Source organism: Lontra canadensis, unplaced genomic scaffold (genome assembly GCF_010015895.1).
Source record: "Lontra canadensis isolate GAN:19392208 unplaced genomic scaffold, GSC_riverotter_1.0 scaffold94, whole genome shotgun sequence".
Lineage (NCBI taxonomy): Eukaryota > Metazoa > Chordata > Mammalia > Carnivora > Mustelidae > Lontra > Lontra canadensis.
Genome location: NW_022631088.1, coordinates 3,548,711 through 3,570,809, shown reverse-complemented (window position 1 = coordinate 3,570,809; position 22,099 = coordinate 3,548,711). Strand labels below are relative to the sequence as shown.

Genomic DNA, 22,099 nt, shown 5'->3' with positions numbered 1-22,099 from the left:
CCCGGCCCGCAGGCTCCCCGCCCTGGCCCGGCCCGCGGGGGGGCGCTTACCTGGCGGCGGCGGCGGCTGCAGGCCCCGGGCTCGGCCGCGCGCGTCCCCAGCGCCGGCTGCGGGAGCCACAACATGGCGACGGCGGTGGCGGGCGGGGCTGCGGCTCCGGGGGCGGAGCGGGGGCGGGAGCCGGCCTGGCGGCGGGACCCGGCTGGGGCCGCGGGCGGGTGAGGGAGGGGGGGCGGGCGGAAGGCGACTCGGACCTGGGCGCCGGCCCAGGGCGGCGCGGCGGAGGGGCTGCCCCGGCCTGGGCCCGGCCTCCGGCCTCGGGCCTCCCGCTCCTGCCTCCGGCCTCCCGCCCCGAGGCGAGCTGCGAGGCGCGGGCCCGACCGCGGCGGCGGCGGCGGGGCGGAGCGGGCGGGGCGGGGGCGGCGCCGCTCAGGGCTGGACCCCCGACCCCGCGCGCCTGGACCCGGCCCAGCCCCCGCCCCGCCCGCCCCGCAGAGCACCCGAGCGCGGCGGCTCCGGTCGGGCGGCCGCTCCCTGCGCCCTGGGCCGCGGGTCCTCCGCCGCGCCTCCTGGGCGGGGGCCTCGGGCAGGGGCCGCCGTCTCCCGCTAGAGGGACCCGAGCTGCCTCCCGGCCGACTCGTCCCAGCGGACGGCGGGCGCCTCGGGAGCCGGGACGGCGAGCTCGTCACTTAGATCTGGCACGTAGTGGGGCCTAGCAAGAGGCTGCCCGGTGGAAGGAAGCAGAGGTGGCGCGGCCCGGCGCTCGGTGGGTGCGCCCTCAGTGTTTGGTCATTGCCGGCCTTGTGGACTTGCTCGCAGGCTTGGAGGCGGGGGGCACTCTGACGTGTCGCCTCTGGGAGAACCGAGAGACCCGCAGTGAGCAGAGTTGACCACCGAGAGCCGGGGCCTCCCCGGGCGTAGCCTGGGAGAGCTCTCGAGTGACGGGGGAGCTCTGACCGTGCAAGGTGAGAACGCAGAGAGGCGGGCAGAAGGCCAGGAGGGCGACCAGCAGAACCTTCCAAGAACCCAGTGCACCTGGAAGCAGGCGGCCTTAAGGTGCCAGGTCAGGGTGTGGGAGCGCAGAGGCGAGGGCCTGGCGTCTGACAGTGGACACCCACCGCTGACCACGGAGAAATTCCTTCTGAAGAACCAGAAAAGAGACGCAAGTTTGCAAGAGGGGAGGAACTAACTTTGAGCCAGGGCCCGCTGTGCGCCAGTGAGCTGAGTTGAGCCCTTGGATGAGAAGTGCGTGAAGCAGTGAAAGCATTAAAGGCTGATCTTTTCAGAAGTTTGGCCGTGAGCTGGACAGGCCTGTAGCTGGAGGGGTAGTAAGAGCAAAGGAGAGAAGTGATTTCTTTACCCCCCACCCCCGCACCCCAGTATGAGGTGGAGCTCTCGAATAAAGGAGCTGAGAGGGGAGAATGGAATATGGAATAATTAATGGTGCAAGATCTCAGAAAAGGACAATGGTTAGATAGGGCTGGTGAAGGGGGAGGAAGAAATCAGAGAAGAGGCTCAGCTCTTCCTACAAGAATTAAAGGATGTGTAAAGATGGAAATACTTTGAGATGGCGAGGCATACATACTGGTCCTCCATGTTTCCGTGGATCAGCTGCCTAGATCAGCCTCAAAGTCATCGGTAGGGCTTCTGGAGTTACTGTCCTTTAAAACTTAAGTGCAGTTGGCTCAAACCACTATTTTACTTAGAGTGGGGAAAGCCAGCATACCTGCCAGTATTTCCAAAGAGTCACAGGGAAACTTACATTTCTTCTAATTGTCCTATTGGCCCCAATTTTCTATTCCCAAAATTCTATTATGCTATTTTAGGAAATTTGTCATTGTACCCTGGATACCTCCCCATTTATATGCCCCCAAAATATACCACCATATGTGAAAACAAAGTACCCAATGTTATGATTGTTAAATAAATTCTAGTTTATTTGTAACCATTAAAAATCGTGTTGAAGGAAAAGATTAATGACATGGGAAATATTTGTAATTGAAAAGCACATCGTAAGATGTTATAATACTAGCTTGTAATATATAAATATACTATGCATATCACACATAGATATCATTCCTAGATAAATTGGGTTTTTATTTCCTTCTGTGACTTCTTCATCTTCTTATTTTCACAGTACCCTTAATATTTCTCTTTAACTCAGGAAAAAATGATATTTTAAAGTATTTTTAAGAAGGGTATTTTTTAAGAGATCTTTATGGAGTTGAAAAGAGATATTAGGAATTAAGAGAGGAGGGGCACCTGGCTGGCTCAGTTGACAGAGCATGGGATTCCCAATCTCAGTGTCTTGAGTTGAAGCCCCACATTGGTCATGGAGCCTCCTTTAAAAAATCAGGAAGGGGGCACCTGGGAGGCTCAGTGGGTTAAGCCTCTGCCTTCGGCTCAGGTTATGATCCCAGGGTCCTGGGATCGAGCCCCACATTGGGCTCTCTGCTCAGTGAGGAGCCTGCTTTTCCCCCGTTCTCTCTGCCTCCCTCTCTGTCTACTTGTGAGCTCTCTCTGCAAATAAATAAATAAAATATTTTTTAAAAATAAAAAATAAATTAAAAATCAGGAAGAAAGGAAATTGTGAATGGATCTTTGAAGAATGAAAGGGGTACAGGTCGGCAGAGATGGGCTAACTGGAGAGGCAGCCCTCAGCTAGAGGAACCCTACAATCAAGGACACAAAATAAAAAACGGATGGAGTGTTCACGGAACACCAGAGGTCAGTTTGATTGAAGTATAGGATTTGAGGTGAAGAAAAGCAGGAGACTCAGTCTGGAAAAATAAGATGGGGCCATGGTCCTGAATGCCAAGCTAAACCCTTTGTAATTTGCGGTTGAGGAGAACCCCTGGAGCTTGAACTGTGCAGGTGATAAATTTCAAAGTAACTTTTCCTGTAACCTCTTCCTTAATGAGGTTCTGGATCTCAGCCCTTCTAACTTAATGATATTTGGATTTTTGATCGACTCAGAGCAGTGAGGTAGGGGCACCTGTTTTTGCCTTCCAACTCTACAGAATGAGAATTGGCCCCTGCTTCTCTACCTGTTAATTACTACAATTTTGATAAACGAGGCACCAGAGTTTTAGAAAGAACTGATTAGCAAAGAGTGGGGATGAGAGGAAGAAGAAATGTGCACCCTAAACCAGTGTTTTGTGTTGTTTTTTTTTTACAACTTTCTATGAGTTTGGCCTTTTTTAGATTCCACAGATGAGTGAGGTCATACAATATTTATCTTTCTCTGTGTGACTTATTTCATGTAGCATAATGCCCTCAAGACCCATCCATGTTGTCAAAAGTGGCAGGATTTCCTTCTTTTTTTTTTTTTTTTTTTTTTAAGATTTTATTTATTTATTTGAGAGAGAGACAGTGAGAGAGAGCATGAGCGAGGAGAAAGTCAGAGGGAGAAGCAGACTCCCCATGGAGCTGGGAGCCCGATGTGGGACTCGATCCCGGGACTCCGGGATCATGACCTGAGCCGAAGGCAGTCGTCCAACCAACTGAGCCACCCAGGCGTCCCATCTTCTTTTTTTTTTTTTTTTTTTAATTGCTGAATAATATTCTTGGCAAACTTTTTTGACTGTGACCCCCTTTACAAAATCTATTGCACATCTCAACCCAGAATATACACATGCATGTACATAAATACGCCTCTGAGACAGCAGTTTCATGAAGTATTACTCTTACGTACTGCTCACTGATACTTTCAGCTTGATTATTTTTATTTCTTTCCCAACACTGGTCAGGATCTGCTACATTGATTTTATGACCCAGTATAGGGTTACAAAATGCCTCAAAGGACATCGAAGAGAGGCTAGAGTATTCCCTGCCATGTTTACAGTTCTCATTTAAATAGCCATATAGTCTGTGACCTTAAGTTTGCCATATTTACATGCCTAAGAAATCAACAGGACAGTCAAGACTCTCTCAGGATACGGAGGGGGCAGGGATAGAAGGGTTGACACAAGCCAGGTTGGGTTCCTCTTCCCTTCTTAGCAAATATTTCCTGATATCAGTATTTCTCAGGAGCCATAAATGTTTTCTTCTTTGTTTAGCTTTGAGAGGCAGACTGAATTTCAGACAAGGCCGGATTACCACCTGTAAACCAGAGACAACTTGTCATTTGAATGAACAGAATCATGGACTAAAATAAAAGGGAAAGTAATGTATCTTGATTGTGATAGTACGCGGAGGCTATCTTACCCACCACTGTTGGAATATGATAGTGACAGTAAGTATCATCCCTTTCTTCTAAGTCTAGAACCAATGAGAAGATGAAACTAAACTCTATCACCAATTGAGCTGAACTCAAGAATGTGGCCTGGCTGACGACTGGTAGGCTTTTTAATGTTCCCTGAATTTAAATTATCTCCTCCAAAACTCCAACCTCCCCCTTGCGGGGACCTAGCAACTTTCACTGTGTCTTATAGAGAAGATTACACTCTGTCTGAAGGCAGGCAGATCTGAATTCACCAGTTAGGTAAGTCCGAGACAAATTCTCTCCTACCTGCCCTCCTACTAAAAAAAAAAAAAAAAAAATTTAGGGAATAGGATCTATCCCTACCCAAACAAATTGGATCTGACCCAATAGTTAGGCAGTTGAGCAGAAAAGTATATTAATGCAGTGAATTATAAAAAATGGCAAATCCATACCTTCCCATTTCATTGTCCCTTAAAACCTATAAAGAATACCTATTTGCCATTCTTCTGATGTGAGGCCAAAATTTTTCTTTGAGCAAGAGTGCTGATTAGAGTGTTCTTGGACCCTTTCTTACATAAATCCTATCCACAGTGTATCTTCTGTGCTTCGCAATTTGTTTCTAAAGTTGTCTAAGGACTTAAAACTTCTTGCAAAGCAGTATACACGAAGCCTGATTCTTTAAAAAAAAAAAAAATCCTTTGTAATTGTCTCACCCACATCTGGTTTGACAGTAATTTTCAACTGGTTGTTAGCTAATACTTCCAGAGCATTCAACTGAAATTTCATAGAAACAACTCTTTCTTTTCATGCTTATGTTTCATCAGTTTGTGTCACTTAAATTAATTACACTCTGGCATACAGCTGTCATAAGGAAGTTTGGGACCGAACACAACAGACTCTTGTTAGGCATTTAACTCAATTGGTAGGAAGAAGTGTGTAGGAATTCCAGAGATGAAAGCATTCAGTAGGTCATGGGTAGTATAGTATAGTCAATATGTTTAATTGGAGGCAATAGAAAGTGTTGATTCCAGAGAGTCCATTGAAAGAGAGCCATTAATGCTCATAGACTAGTATGGCCAACTCTTTGTGCATATATTTTAACCTTCTTCTTCCATATTTATCCATTTTATAATCCCCTCAAACTCACTGTCCCTCCATTCCCATTTAGCTAAACGTGGCTTTAAATGACTTAGGATTGGTATAGCTATCAAAGAAATTCAAATGGTAACATTGCATACTGCATTAGCAAAATACACATACCTTATACACTTTCCAGTGCTACTGAGATGATATAATCGGGACATTCAGAGAAAACTGTGGCGATGTGAATTGGTATCATCCCTTTAAGAAACAATTAATCATACTTCTGAAGAGCCTTAAAAGAGATGGGGCCCTTTTGACTCATCAATACCACTCCTGGAAATTTTCTTTGGGAGATAACCCTACCCCCAAGAAAATGGCCACATGTACAATGTTTACTATACCCTTATTTGCAGTCATGAAAGTTGGAGCAACTTATGGTATGTAACATTGTGTAACTTACCACTGAGTAAACAGAAAGGAGTAACTTGGAAAACATCTGATTACATATTATTTGGGAAAAGATACAATTTGTTCTACTACACTAAGAGCCTGAAACTGAATTGTATACTTTAAAAGGATGAATTTTGTGAATCATAGCTCAACTTTTCAAAAAAGATACAATTCTGTATTTTTGCTTTTGTATCAGCCAAGATCAGCAGGAAACAGATGGCCTGCTCAAAATGTGTAACTGAAGAGAGTTGAAGAAGGGATAGTGTACAAAGAGGCCAGCAGGGTTGAGGGAAACCGACAAGGGATAGTGAAGCACACCCTAGGGCTCATATCTGCTGAGAAGCCATTATCAGCCATAGACTAAGTGAGAACAATAGCTTCAGGAAAGAGAGAGCCCCTAGGAACTTGCAGAAAATCAACCCTACCTCTTCTCCTGCCCTCAGGTCTCCTGTGGAAACTCCCCCACTGGCTGAACCCAGGAGGAAACCCAGGGGAACTGAGCCCAGATGACAGTGTCCTTCAAGGCCAGCTGCTGGAAAAGGACGGAGGGTAGATCTGGAAAGACAAAGGCAGAATATCTAGCAGGTGTGTGGTCATAGAACAATGTGAGAACTGTCTAAGCATATGGCCAAGGAGCTTCAGGGAATCCAGAAACCAGGGTTCCAGAGAGAACAAGTGAAGGTAGCTGGAGAGTAGGTAGGGTAGGTGGAGGGAACAGGAAAGATCATTAACTCAGACTGAGACAAGAATGAGAGGCAGAAGCAGGTGCATTTTATTTTTTGGCCAAATACTTAGCTGGAGACTGAGCTCTGAAAGAGATTAATAGGAGATACAGGAACTAAATTAGACTAGAGCTCTGGAAATTCTTCCCCTATTGGCTATTACCCTATATTTCTCCTTCCTCGCTAAACTGCATGTGTTCAACAAATAATTGCTTAGTACCTATCATATTCCAGGAACTGTTAGGCCCTGGGGATTGAGGAGGGAACAAAATTAACATCCTTGCCGTCCTGCAGGTTGCATCCCAGTGGGGGGAGACAGACCATAGATAAGCAAATATGTCAAGGAGTGATAAGTATTATAAAGAAAAAATGGGGGAGAGCAGGGAAATAAAATTCTGCCCTTTCTATATCTTAAAAACCTCTTGATTTAGACCACACAGCCCCCCCCCACACACACACACCTGAGCTTCTGAGTAAATTAGGCCGTGTGTATCTCTCACCTGGACAAAGATCATAATACCTTCCTCCCTCCAGCACCCCAGCCAGTTCTGCTCTCTGTGGGGAGGAGCTTCCTGAAATGAATCATGTCAGTACCCTGCTTAAAATCCTCCAAAGCTCTTATTTGCCCACAGTGTGGAATACTGTCTAAGCTCCTCACCGTGGATCTTTTCTTATCTTCTCTGTCCATCACGTGCCTCTACCTCTCCCACTCTCCTCTTCTGCCCATAACACCACAATGCAGTTTACTGGTCAGATAGGTATGTTTGTTCATGCTGCTCTTACCACTGGAGGGCCTTCCCATGCCCTCCCTCCTTCACCAGAATTTGGCAATTCCCTCTTTATTCTTCTAAATCCCTTAGTTATCACCTCTTTGGTCAAGTTCCCCTGGCTTTCCCAAGTGGGAAGGAGCATCTCCCAGCTCCCTCCTTCATGTTACCAGTGTATCTTATAGGTACCTATGAATACATTTATCACACCATATAATCTTATTTCTTGGATCTCAAGATGTACAGAAGTGGGTTTGGGATACCTGGGTGGCTCAGTTGGTTGAATGTCTGACTTCGGCTCAGGTCATAATCTTGGCGTCCTGGGATCGAGCCTGGATTCCAGCTCCCTGCTCAGGGGAGAGCCTGCTTCTCTCTCTCCCTTTCCCTCTGCCCCTCCCCATATAAATAAATAATATCTTAAAATATAATCCATGGGTCAGAATCCTATGTTCATTGGTTCATGTGTGTCCCTCTTGTATTACTAATCATCCAGCCTAAAAACTTGTATTGACAACTGACATATATCCCCCTACCCCCCGCCCCCCAATGCTTAATCTTGTGTTTATCATTTTCTGGCTTCTAAGAATATTTTTAGCTAGAAATTTTTTTTTTAAGATTTTATTTATTTGACAGAGAGAGAGCTCACAAGTAGGCAGAGAGGCAGGCAGAGAGAGAGGGAGGGAAGCAGGCTCCTCGCTGAGCAGAGAACCCCATGCAGGGCTTGATCCCAGGACCCTAAGATCATGACCTGAGCCAAAGGCAGAGGCTCAACCCACTGAGCCACCCAGGCGCCCCAAGAAAATATTTTTTTAAATCAATTTTTTAAATTGCCCTAGCTTTGATTTTATGGATATGTGGAATCTAAAAAGACAAAACAAAACAAATGAACAAACAAAAAGCAGAAACAGATCAATAAATACAGAGAATGGAAGGTTGCCAGCAGGGAGCGGGTAGGGGGTGGACAAAACGGATGAAAGGGAGTAGAAGATACAGGCTTCCAGTTGTGGGATAAATAAGCCACGAGGATGAAAGGTACAGGGTAGGGAATGTAGTCAATAGTATGGTAGTGGCCTTTATGTGGTGACAGATGGTAACAACAATTGCGTGGTGAGCTAAGCATAAGGAACAGAGTTGTCAAATCACTGTGTCGTACACCTGAAACCAAATGTAATATTGGGTATGTCAACTGTACTTCAATTTAAAAAATTACCCTAGTTTATAAAATTTTAAAAGTCTTGCTTTTTAAAAAAAAAAAGTTGAGATTGAATGTGTTTCTGTATCTTTACTAACTATATACATTTCCTCTTGTGAAATATCTGTTCATATCTTTTTGCCCATTTTCTATTAGTTTTTTATCTTTTTCTCATTAATTTTCAGCATTTCCTTATGTGTTCTTTTAATATTCCTTTAGAGTTTTTTTTCCCCTTAGAATTCAAGTAAACAGAAAAGTTTAATTTCTAGAACTGTGTGTATGTCTATGTATTTGCATATACATGTAAGTATATATTCGTGTATGTGAGCCTACAAACATAGTCCCAGCACATGTATTTTAGTTGCTTTCTTTATTAAAGAGCATCATTCCCTACATAATATCCTGGGACTTCTTTTTTTTTTTTTTTTTTAAGATTTTATTTATTTATTTGACAGAGGGAGTGAGAGCACAAGCAGGGGGAAGGAGCAGAGGGAGAAGCAGGCCCCCTGCTGAGCAGGGAGCCTAACACAGGACTCAATCCCAGGACCCTGAGACCATGACCCAAGCCAAAGGCAGATGCTTAACCGGCTGAGCCACCCAGGTGCCCCTATCCTGGGACTTCTTTTTCACTTTCCATGTGATATTGCTAAGATTTATCTTGGCATGCTGCGAGTAGCTGAGTTTATTTACTGTGGCTGTTATAGGTTATTCTTGAATGTGATTACACTAATAGTACTTTGCCCCTTGCAGCAGAGGCCCTTGGTACGCGGTGTTTTCCCCTTGGCTCACCTCTGATTTTAGCCAAATACATCATGGCCAGTTACCTGGGAGCTCCCAAACACTGACAATTCCTACTGTTTGTGTTAGACCTTGGGTTTCTCCAGTTTCAGGCCCAGGCCCTTCTCTGCTATGAGAGCTTCTCAGCATCGCCTCAGGCACAGCCTGATAGTAAGGAGAGTTAACCCTCAACTAATGGGGGATGTGCGCCAAGGGATAAAAGCCCCAGGCTCCCATCCTTCAGAAGGCAATTCTGGAAGACACTTTGTATGCTTCCTAGAGGCATCTGTGGAACCACATGCCCTGAGTCAGCTCTTCTTCCTCCTCTGCCTCATCCTCCTGTCCTTCACTCCCGCTGCCTGAGATCACTTCCCGAATAAAGAGCCTGCACCCAAGTCCTTGACCCAGTCTCTGCTTTTGAGGAACTCAAACTAATACAGCCAATGTGCTGATAATGAGCGTTTGGGCTGTTGCAGGTTTTTGCTGTTTCAAAAGTGCTGCTAAGAAAATTCGTGTAAAGCCCACTGGTGCACAAGTGCAGGAATTTCTCCCGTGTATTTATACAGGAGCAGAGATGCTGGGTCAAAGGCTACGTCGATTTTCAGCTCTACGAGGTAATTCCAGACTGTTTACCAAAGTGCTTTTTACCAATTCACAGTTTCAGCAACATCGTATATGGGGCCCTACCACTCCACATCCTCTTTGGCACTTGGGATTGTCAGATTTCTTAATTTTCACCACTTATAACATGGGTATCAAATGAAATCTCATTGTGGTCTCAATTTGTATTTCCTGATGATTCATGAGATTGAACAGGGCTTCCTATATTTATTGACCATAAATGTTTCATCTTCTGGGAAATTCTTAGCTTTTGTCCATTTTTCTATTGGTTGATTGTCCTTTCCTCATTAATTTCACTAATCTTTTATTTAAATTTTTATTAATGTATTTAAGTCATCTCTACCTCCAACATAGGACTCGAACTCACAACCCCAAGATCAAGAGTCACATGCTTCATCAACCCAACCAGCCAGACGCCCCTAATTTTACTAATTCTGGGACAGTTATGGGTTTTTCCCCCACTTGGCAATCAGGTGCTCAGAACTGAATTAATCACAGTCTTTACCCAATAAGACCTTTTTTCTGGTTACAAAATTAAGGCATGCTTGTCATAAAAGAAACATGTAAAGAATACAGACACGTATAGCTTAGAGAAAGTCTCCTAAATTTAGGTCAGCTCCACCCCACCTCTGAGCAGGAAGAACTCTCACAAGTTTGTTGCCCCATACTTTGGGGATTTTGTTTTCACGTATGTCTCCCAAACCGGATAGGTTCTCAAAAGAAAGGACTGTGTGGTAGTCATCCTCGCACTCTCAGCCCCAGGCGAAGTCCTGGCTTAGATCAGGAGTGTAGCACATCACTGTTGAACTCACTCCTGAAAGGTGGGTCAGAATAAGTTTTTAAGGTACAAGACTTCAGTTTGACCAGAACAGAAGACTAGAAGACTCAGGTCAGAGAAAAACGGAGGCTCATACTTGTAATATGTTCTGGGGCTTGATTACTTAAAGACTTAGCCATTGGGCCAAAGTATCTGGTTTTTATCTTGGAGGCAGCCAGCCAAGGAGGCACTCAAGGCCACTTTGGGGGCAGGGAGGTTCTTTTTTATCAGTGACAGAATTAAAATAAAACATCGACAATCTAGTCATCTAATGTCAGAGTATGGGATGTAAGGGGGGAGGTTGGGGAAAATAAGACGGAAGACAGAGGAATGAATGAATCCAGAAGTTATCAACTTTGGAGGGGTAGTTCGACTCCTATGAAAAATTCATGAAAACTAGGCCTTTTTTTCAGAAAAATAGACCTAAACATCAGCCTCTGCACTTTTTTTTTAAGGCAGTTTTTTCTGTTTTGTTTTATTTAAGTCATCTCAACACCCATTGTGGGGCTCTAACTTGCAACCCTGAGATCAGGATTTCCATGCTAGGCAAGTCAGCTAGGCGTCCCAGCCCCTGCACTTTTTAAGAACCTGTGATCAGTGGGCTATTCTAAGAACAAGAGACAAAGAACCTGAACCGTGATGGCAGAATGTGTTTATTCACTCAGACATGCTGATCTGTCTCCAACTAGACGCAAGGCACCGTGCTGACTGCATGGCACACATGCCGTCTGGTTTAAAGCATGGAGTACAGTGTGGCAAGGTGGTCAACAGCACAGACTCTGAGCCCAACTGCCTGCTTTCAAACCCCTGCCAGGTGACCTTGGCTAATTTGCAGAATCCATCGGCCCTCTGCAGGTGTCTCACAGAGGCGGTCCTATCATCACCCTCATTGTTAAGGGAATCCACATCCCAATAAAACACTTAGAATTCAAGGCATGGAGGGAGCCCTTGGCAGAGCCTTAAGGCAGAAACCAGAGTGGAGAGCAAAAGGAGGAAGCAGATAGCACGGGCTTGATTTCAAGAGCTTAGGCTAAAATGGAGGAGAGGAGATAGGCAGTAACTAGAGGGGGAAGTGAGGGCGAGGGAAAAAAAATTTTTTTAAAGATGGGTGAGATCCTAAATGCTATGCTATGGGGAAGACACCGCAGAGTGGAGAAGCTGAAGGCAAATCACTGATGATCTGTTTTTTTCCTTTAAAGCTGCCCAGAAGGCAGACGGGAGGGCTCTAGGGCAGAGGTGGAGGGTCCGGCTTTAGCTGGGAAGCCACTTCCGCTTGTGAGCTGGAGGGGAGGAGTCGACTGTGGTGTGGCTGCAGGTGCAGGCTCTCGGCTCTGGGCTCCGAAGTAACCACAGGCCACCGAGAAGGAATGCCACCCATGGGGGAGGGGCGGCGAGCAGGGGCTGGCGGGAGGTCTGAGGAGAGGGGACAAGTGGCCAGCTGGCTGAGCATTTTAAAGAGGGGCTGGCCAGAGAGTAGAGGAAGGGAGGAAATGCCCAGGGATCACTCAGGATAAGTTTATAAGGACACGGATCCTCCACCTGGCTGGGGAACTTCTGGTGGTCATCACAGGAGGAGAAGAGCATCCAAAGAAGGAGCGTTGAGCGCTGAGTGAAGTCAGGAGGAATGGGAACCGCAGGGGACCGCTGGATTGGCCAACCCACTGGTCACTGCTGAAATGGTACCTTGAGGATCACTCTGGTGAGTGTCAGAGCAGATGACACATGGCTGGGAAGAAAGGAAGGAAAGAATGGGACAGCAGTAAACTACCCATAATCTGAGATCTGACTATGCAATGAAGGGGAAAGTCAGACATTAACCAAAGAGAGAGTCAAGTGGGGCTTATTTTTCTTTCTAAAAGTCAGGAGAGGTAACTATGTGTACACATATGTATATGCAGAATTTTTTAAGGCAAAGGCAGCGGTTGTAGATACTGGCGGGAAAGGGAGGAGTGAAGCCCCAGTTCAGTGGGGTATGACACAAGCATATGGTAATAAACAGCTGCTCTGGGCCAGGTGTTTTCCAGAAGACTCTGTCGTCCCCGATATACAGAGGAGAAAACTGAGGCTCAGAAAAGTTAGTTGCCCCAAATCACACTGCTATTATGTGACGGAGCCAGGATTTAAAACCAGGCCACATCACTCCAAAGCGCCAGTACTTGCGACCCCTATCCCACAGACAGGCGGAAACGTTGACACTACTGAAAGCTCTTGGCACCCAGGAAAGGAAGAAAGACTTGGAAGACATGTGCGTGCTGAAGGTTTTGTGTTTATTTAGAGTTATTCTCCTTCCCACTCACATGTACAAGCATATGGACTTTTAAAGTTGGCATCATTGAGGAAGCCTAACTTGACATAGAAAAAGATTGAGCCAGAGGACTGAGCTGACCTTTCTGCAGCGAGAGAACTGATCGGACATGGCCAAGAGTTAAAGCTGAAGACCCAGGGCAGGTGTGTGGCTACCTGATTCACCCAACCCTCTACCCAAATGGTTGCTTCCTGGGAGAATCAATCTTCCCTTAATTCAAGAGAAGAGGAGGGAAATTTGCATATGTTCGCATCTTGTTTATTGCAATGATGGACTTGAGGCATTTTATGATGTATTCTTCATCTATCAATATTTTCTCTTTTTTTAAGATTTTACTCATTTATTTGTCAGAGAGTGAGAGAGAGAGAGCATATGCAGAGGGACTGACAGAGGGAGAAGGAAAAGCAGACGAGGACTATGACAATGATGTGGGGCTCGATCCCAGGCCCCTGGGGATCATGACCTGAGCTAAATGAAGGCAGACGTTTAACCAACTGAGCCACCCAGGTGCCCATCAATATTTTCTGGTAGGCGATTTCAAAACTAACTGCCTAAAGAACAGATCTCTTTTTTTTTTTTTTTTTTTTTTTTGCCAAATCCCACATGCAGGGAACACAGAGAAAACCAAAACCAAACCATAGCCCAAAGGGAACTGTGTAGTGTTATGGTCAGGTCACAGGCCAGGGCCTGAGACAGAAACTGAGAGCTGTGGTAACTGGGCAAACAGGACCCAAGGTCAGGACGCAGGCAGCAGACCCTATTGCCACACCAATGTCCCAGCTCCAGAGGTCACACCAAAGGCAGTGGAGAAAATGCCAGGGTTCAAGGGCATCTAGCAGACCAGGAAATGACAAAAAAAGCAACTCTGAGCAGAAAGGAGGTAGTCACCTGACCTCGCTTGCAAACTAACCTCTACATACCCACAAAGGCCATTTGAAGTCATCTAGTGGCCTATTAAAAACAAGTGAAAAGCAACAAGTGAAATCAAACTTCACTTAACTGAATATATCAGAATTACTAGTGGGGCGCCAGCTGGCTCAGTCAGTGGAGCACGTGACTCTTGTTCTCAGGGTCCTGAGTTCAAGCCCCATGTGGATATGGAGCCTACTTCATTAGAAGAAGAAGAAGAAGAAGAAGAAGAATTATCATTTCACGTTGTAATCAAACGGCCAATAGTTTAAATTCCTTTTTCATGCTAAGTCTTCAAGATCCAGAATATGACTTTTTTTTTAAGATTTTATTTATTCATTTGAGAGAGAGACAGAGAAAGCACAAGCAGGGGAAGGGGCAGAGGGAGAAGAAGAAGCAGACTGCCCACTGAGTTGGGAGTCTGACGTGGGACTTGATCCCAGGACCCTGAGATCATGAGATCTGAGCCACCCAGGGGCCCCTGCAATGTGTCTTGTACTTGCACTACATCTCAGTCTGAACTAGACTCCTTCTGGGTGGTCGGCGTCTTCTGGGGCTAGTGGCCTTTGTGTCAGTCAACACAGGTTTAGAGAAAACCATACTTAACATTCTGGCATTAAAGTATTTTCTCTCTCTATTTTTCCTTCTATCTTTCTTTTTTTAAAAACATGTTCAATTGGGAAGGGCTGGATTTTGAGGGGAGTGGGAGAAAACTCTCAGATGCTGAGAATCTCTAATGTGAAATTTCATTGATTATTTTTAAAAGATTTTATTTATTTATTTGACATAGAGAGAGAAAGGTAGGCAGAGGGAGAAGCAGGCTTCCCACTGAGCAGGGAGCCTGATGAAGGCCTCAATCCCAGGACCCTGGGATCATGACCTGAGCCAAAGGCCATGCTTAACTGACTGAGCCACCCAGGCGTCCATCTAGTGTGAAATTTTAAATGATTCAAGTATTGCTCTCCTTGTCAGTTTCTTTCCTTTCCTTGAGAGATGCTGTTGCTGCTTCTTTTTTTCCTCTTCTCCTTCTTCTTCTCCTTCTCCTTCTCCTCTTTTTTAAGCCCCACGGTGCACAGAAATCTCTGGGAAGATAATGTGACACAGGTGGGTGCCCACTACCAAGCATTAATCCCTCATTCATTCATTCATTCATTCATGTTTGCTCCTGACAGCGATTACTGCTCTTTACCTACTGGTTAAGGACTGTGTCTGAGGTTAGTCTTCCAGGCATAGTCCCTGGCTTGTGAAACCTACTATTTGGCAGAAAAGCCAAAGAAATAGTCACCACCAAATGTAGTCATTGTTATGAACGGGGAAGTCTGAGCTGCTGAGCGGCCACCTGGGGAAGAGTGGAATCCATCTCTGGAGATGAGTAAGAGAGGAGAAGGCTGTAGGGATGGAGGAAGGAAGGCAGATTGAAGGAAGAACAGCTGAGCAAAAGGGAGAAGGGAGAGCTGGAAAATGCTAGAAGGAGAAAGAGCAGCTGTAAGAAAGGCCCAGAAGCCTTTTGTGGAACTGAAAGGGGTTCCCCATGGCTGGGGCCTCCGCGGGGAGAGGGAATGCTGGTTTCAGGCATCATTCTCTGGGCGGCCCTGTGAGTGGTACGAGCTGGGAGGCAGGATGTTGACAAATTGGGAATAGGCAGGCCCAAGACAGGAAGTACTCCACCCTGAAAACACTCCTTCAGCAGCTCGGTTCAAGTTCACTAGTTGCACACTCAGATGCATTCATGAGCTGCTCTCTTGTTCTTTTTCACTCTCCTTTTTTTTTAGATTCCAGTATAGTTAACATATAGTGTGATGTTAGTTTCAGGCGTGCAATACAGTGATTCACTACTTCCCTACGTCACCCGCACTCATCAGGATACATGCCCTCTTGAACCCTTACCCTATTGCTCCCATCCCCCCACCCACCTCCCCTCTGGGAGCCACTAGTTCTCTGGAGTGAAGGGTCTGTGTTTTGGAGAGCTATTCTTTGTAGAAGCAAGAATCTTTCCTATAGTGATTATTCTCTTTTCAGATTATCTCAGGCTTTGAAGCCTTTGTTTTGATTCAGAAAATTGGACATGACTGAAGTTCCATGTAATCAAGGTCATATAAAAGTACATATAAAATACAGGAGTGGGACTAATGAGTGGGTGTTGACTCTGCCCAGGGGAGGTCTGCGGAGGCTTCCCACGGCACATGACACTTCAGCAGGGTCTGGAAGAAGAAGTAGGATTGTCAGGTCTCCAGATGGAAGGAGGTTCTGTTGATAAGAATGATCATTATTTATTAAGTGTCAGGCAGGCACTGTTCTCATGGTTTACATTCTGAGCTCACTTTAGCTCCATAAAACCCCCTAAATCCCACAATCCTTATTTACAGGAAAAGAGGTACAGAGAGATAAATTAAAGTGACTTGTCGGGATGCCTGGGAGGCTTCATAGGTTAAGTGTGGGTCTTCTGCTCAGGTCATGATCCCTGGGTCCTGGGATGGAGCCCTGCATTGTGCTCTTTGCTCAGTGGGGAGTCTGCTTCTCCCTCTGCCTACTGCTCCCCCTGCTTGTTCTCTCTCTCTGACAAATTAATAAATAAAATATTTTTAAAAAATAAAGTGACTTGTCTAGAATCACACAGTTTGGAAGGGGTAGAATGGTCTGGCTGCAGAGCTCGCTTCATTAACCCCTCTGCCATATCTTGGGGCTGCAAGTGTTTGCAGATGCCGGCATGGCAGGAGGAGGGATTAGCACTGAATGTCAGATCAGACTGATGAAGGAGGGAGTGGCCAAATCATGCAGCGTTTCTGCACCAGCACCTTGAAGACAGGCTCCGTAGCAGCCTTTAGGTAAATGTTTTTTTATTACTTGAGTGCATGTATAAATGATTGCTAATGATCGTATTTTTGAATGTGGTTACATTAAGAGAACATTATATTCAAATCCAGATTTACACAAACCACATTTCCAGTGGTGATTCAGTGCCTCAACAGATTCCCAAAGGATACTTGAAACCCTCAGGTTGATGTAGGCAGGCCTACATCAGAGGGGGTCCCGCAGGACCGGCCAAGAGGGTCTCTGGCTATGTGCAGGATAGAAATCAAACACAAGCCAGGAAGAAGGGAGAGCGGAGTTTACCGAATAGTGTAAGGGACAGAATATAACAGATGAAGTGCCTGGCTGAGTCAGGAAAGGAGAGGGACCCTCTTCGGTGCTTGGGTTCAGGAGGTGGTATTAGAAACCTGTTCAGGGTACGTGTACCTGGAACCAAGGAACACGTACCTTCAGGAATCCAGGGTAGGGTCTGATCGAAGGCAAGTTTCAAGTGAACAACATGTGTTATTTCATAACTCGTGGAGGGTAGGAGGTGTTGATGCTGGCATCAGATGGGGTTTGTTCAAACCTAATGTCCTGGAACATTTGGGATCCAGTACTTTTTGGATGTGATCAGGTGTTTGGGGGCCGAGGACCAAACTCAGAAAATGATTAACTTTCTTGCTTCCCCCCTTTGGAGTGGGAACATAGTTTCTTTGGTTTATTCAGATGCAAAGTGAAATATAGAACATGAATAAATGGGGCCTCGCAGAAAAACAGCAGAGGCAGAGCCTTTCTAAAAATGGAGTCCCTTCAATGTCCCTAGTATTAACTACAAAATGCAAAAGCTCCAAAGACAATGCATCAGTGAGGGAGGAGGTAGAAGCTCTAGTTAGAGGAGAGAAGCTAAGGTTGTCCCCATGCTTGGCCCTTCCCCCGCAGGACCTCCACACTGACAACAGCCCATCTCCTCTCTAAGACCCTATAGAACCAACAGCATGGCCCCTTTCTTCTTTGAGCCAAGGCAGAATGTCCAAACAGGAAACTGGTGTCTCCCCACCCGCACTGCATAGACACACATACCAACTCAGAAGGCTGCCTCTGCAGCTGTCCAGGATTTCTTAAAGGAACTCCCCCAAAAACCTCCCAGGAAGACTTGAGTGGCTCTGGTAACCTCTCTGCACAGAAGGAACTTTTAATTTGGGGGAATGAGACTTCTTCTTAACACCCTATGTGACACAGAGCTGCTGTATCTTTTAAAAGCCAGGCTCTCAAATAAATAAATAAATAAATAAATAAATAAATAAAAGCCAGACTCTCTTATGTCCATAGCTATTGGGTTGGTAGGTGGAGAATCTCATTTCTTTAGCTCTTGACCTGACCCAGGGGAGGCTGGGATGGATGTGTCCTCCCAGCAAACCCACATAGGTCCTTTTCGGAAGTGACCCCAGGGAAGAATGAAGCTCTTAGGGTGGCCTGTGCACTGGTTTGCCTTGATATTCCTGGACCACTTCCCTTCCTGGCAGGGTTATACAAGAACCTTCTCCTTCTACCCACCACTTCCTTCATGGGGAAGGTCAAGGAGAAAATGGTAAGATCATGGTTTTTTCAGTAGTTGTTTTTTGTTTTTTGTTTTTTGTTTTTAAATGGAGTCAACTTTGCCTTTGCTGGTAGATGTATTTGATTTGTACCGAAGTGATTGACCAGGGTTCAGCTCTAATGACAGATTGACTTTCTGAGCATTTGGACATCAGTTTGAACCCACTTCTTGTTCTTAATAATTATTAACATCCATTGTCCACTTGCCATTTGTCATCCAACGGCTCTATTAACATCTACTATCTTGTTTAATATTCAAATGATGAAAATGATCTTCTCTTCCCACTTTACACCCAGAAAACTGAGGATAAAATAAGAGTTAACTTAGGAGTGCCTGGGTGGCTCAGTTGGTTAAGCATCTGACTCTTGATTTTGTCTCAGGTCATGACCTCAGGGATGTGAGATCGAGCCCCACAAAGGGCTCCATGCTCAGCACAGAGTCTGCTTGAGATTCTCTCTCTCTCTGACCTCTTCCCATACTCTCCTCTCTCAGATAAATAAACAAACAAACAAATAAAAAATAAAATGTTTTTAAAAATATGACATTTTTTTTAAAAGAAGAGTTATCCTGGGACAACTGGCTGGCTCAGTCAGAAAAACATACCACTCGTGATATTGGGGTTGTGAACTTGAGCCCCACACTGGGTATAGGGATTACTTAAATAAATAAAAATAAACTTTAAAAATAGAGCATTAACTCATGACCCAAAATCATGCAGCTAGTGAGCAGTTATGTGATTTAAAACCAGGTAGGTGGGGCGCCTGGGTGGCTCAGTGGGTTAAAACCTCTGCCTTCAGCTCAGGTCATGATCCCAGGGTCCTGGGATCGAGCCCCGCATCGGGCTCTCTTCTTAGCAGGGAGTCTGCTTCCTCCTCTCTCTCTCTCTCTCTCTGCCTGCCTCTCTGCCTACTTGTGACCTCTGTCTGTCAAATAAATAAATAAAATCTTAAAAAAATAATAAAATATAACAGGTGGGTCTGACTTAACCTCTATAAGAAGATGCTTCCTTGGGCACCTGGGCTCAGGTGTTCAGTGGCTACCTTCAGCTCAGGTCATGATCCCAGAGCCCTGGGATTGAGCCTGGCATCAGGCTCCTGCTTGGTGGGAAGCCTGCTTCTCCCTCTCCCACCCCCACCCCCGCTTGTGTTTCCTCTCTTGCTTTGTCTCTCTCTCTGTCAAATAAATAAATAAATAAATAAAATCTTAAAAAAAAAGAAGAAGAAGAAGAAGAAGAAGCTTTCTTCAGGCAGACCAGCAGGCTATCTATGAAAGAAAATACCAGACATGTCATTGTGATGGATGGGGTCTAAAATACTTATATGTTGGGAAGACTGGCAGCCCAGTGAGCAGAGAAAATAGCATGGCAGAGTCCCACAATTGGAAAATGTAATGCCTTAAGCTTTATGTCTTTATCTAGTCTGGAATCACCTGTCCTAAATATCTGAATTATTTTCCCAAGACACACTGTTTCCACTCTAATAACAGCAGGGAAACTTCATTAAGCCTTTCCAGACCCACCCAGTTTATATTAATCTCTCTGGGTCCTATTCCTTCCTACCAGAATCTTTTCATCCCAATTATTTCTTGCTCAATCTGTCTGTTCTTCAAGACTGTAAGCTCCTAGGAAGGAAGCACCTCACACCTCACCCCATTCCTAGTTTGTGCTGGACAGTATGCTTCCTCTTTTACACTGCTAGACTGGCCCAACTCTAGCCCAGGATCCCTTGGAAATCTCCTTTGAGATACAGATGAGAGTGTCCTTTGATGGCACCTGCAAAATTCTGCCTCCTCTCTTGACTTTCTATAGAATGTATAGGCTGAGAGTTACCCTTTAACTTGTTTGCTTTCATAAAGAGAGCTTTTATTTTCATTTGTATTTTTTAAACATTTTATTTATTTATTTTAGAGAGAGAGCAAGCGTGAGTGGAGGGAGGGGCAGAGGGAGAGAGAGAAGCAGGCTCCCCACTGAGCAGGGAACCCGATGGTGGGGCTCGATCCCAGGACCCCGGGATCATGACCTGAGCCAAAGGCAGACGCTTAACTGACTGAGCCACGCAGGTGCCCGTTTTTATTATTATTTTTTTTTTCTGCTGCACATGATATTGAAAATTCTTCAAGGACTAGGGCTATGTCTTTTGCTATTTACTTCAAAAAATCCTCCTTCAGCCTTGAGCACACACAGCACACACACCATCCCCAGTAATCTGAATGAAGATAACCTTAACCTTAGAGTTTGGTTTGATCCACCTGTCTCTGGGCGGACTGAGTCTCCCAGGCTTTAACATCTCCATTCACTCATTTGACAATTTTTTTTTTCATTTGACAATTTTTGCCAAGTGTTTATTTCATGTAATATTCTGGGGGTAAAAAGTAAGAAGGCCCTTGGTCCCAGGAAACTCACAGTCTGGTGAGAGCAACAAACACATAATTAGATGGTGAGTTTGCAGAAGTGGAGTGGAGGCTTCCCAGAGGACATGAGGCATTTGAAAGGCAAGGAGGAATAAAAGGTGTTGGGGCGAGATGGAGAACTTTCCAGGCAGTGAAAGCAACTTCCACTTAAGTGAGAACAGGCAGCATTCAGGGAACTATATACTCTCAAACAGGAGGAGAGTAAGACCAGCGCGAGAGGTAGGCAGGAGCCAGAACACAAAATGCCTTTTGTAGCACGCCAAGGATTTTGGCCATATCCTGAAAGTCAGGAAGATCTACTGAAAGGTTTTATGTAAGGAAGTAGCATCATCACATTGATGGTTTGAATAAATCACTTTGGTTGCAATGCAGAGAAGAGATTGGAGTGAGGCAAGACGTGGGAACAAGATTGCAGGCTGAAAGACTGGTTGGGAATTCATTGCAACAATCAGGATAAGTAGCATGAACCAAGGTAGTGACAGTGGGGTTGGAGAAAGCGGATGAATAAGAGAGACATTAAGAAAGTAGAATAACAAGCCTGGTGACTAATTGGATTTGACAAGTGAGTAAGAAGGAAGAATCAAGGATAACAATTACTTTTGTGATTGGGTGGTGCCTTTTTTTTTAAGATTTTATTTGTTAGAGACAGAGAGAGCATGAGCTGAGCGGGGAGGGAGGTGTGTGTGAGGGCAGAGGCAGAGAGAGAAGCAGACTCCCCATTGAGCAGGGAGCCTAATGCGGGGCTTGATCCCAGGACCCTGAGATCATGACCTGAGCCGAAGGCAGATGCTTAACTGACTGAGCCACCTAGGTGCCCCGAGGTGGTGCCTTTTATAGAGATTGGAAACATAAGAGGAAGAACAGGTCTTCAGTGGGGAGTAATGAGGATGGGGAGCTGTAACATTTGGGGCACAGGGAGCTTGAGGTGTCTGTTGGACATCCAAGTGGAGATGTCTAGAAGCAGTTGATATAAAAGTCGACATCCAGGAGGAGGTCAGAGCTATAGATATTGGAGACGTGAATGCATAGAGAAGGTAGTTGAAGTTGGGAGGACAGAGAAAAATCACCCAGAGGCATTGCAGAGTGAGAAGTGGTGCAGGGTTCCTGCATAAGTAGTAAGCTAAAGAGTCCATGTTGGAGATTGAGAACAACAAGCCAGAGAGGCAGGAGACAATGGACCTGAAACTGAAAGGGGACCCAATGGACCTAATGGGATTTAAAGAGGCTATTTTATGGCTTTCAGCCATGGGTTGGGAGCAGAAACCAGCATTCAGTGAGCTAAAGAAGGATCTAGATGATGAATGGGTAGGTCTGTCTGTTGAAATTTATCGAGCTGTATACACACACTATTTACACATTTTACTGTTTGTGTATTATGCCCCCATAAAACACTCAGCATATAAATTTTGTAAGATCTATTTGAACATGATCAGATGCTAGGAAAAGAGAAAGT

The 22,099-nt window shown here is 45.4% G+C and overlaps 1 protein-coding gene across 2 annotated transcripts in view; it reads right to left on the bottom strand.

The window, feature by feature from the left end:
- Positions 1 to 157, bottom strand: part of ZNF592 (zinc finger protein 592) — a 47,724-nt gene extending 47,567 nt beyond the window's left edge. Inside the window, exon 1 of one of the 2 annotated variants that reach the window (XM_032836920.1) lies at positions 51 to 157. The gene's annotated coding sequence lies outside the window, so the exon portion shown is untranslated. The remainder of the gene's footprint in view (positions 1 to 50) is intronic. The other variant, XM_032836918.1, reaches the window with a different exon arrangement.
- Between the last annotated feature and the right edge of the window lie 21,942 nt (positions 158 to 22,099).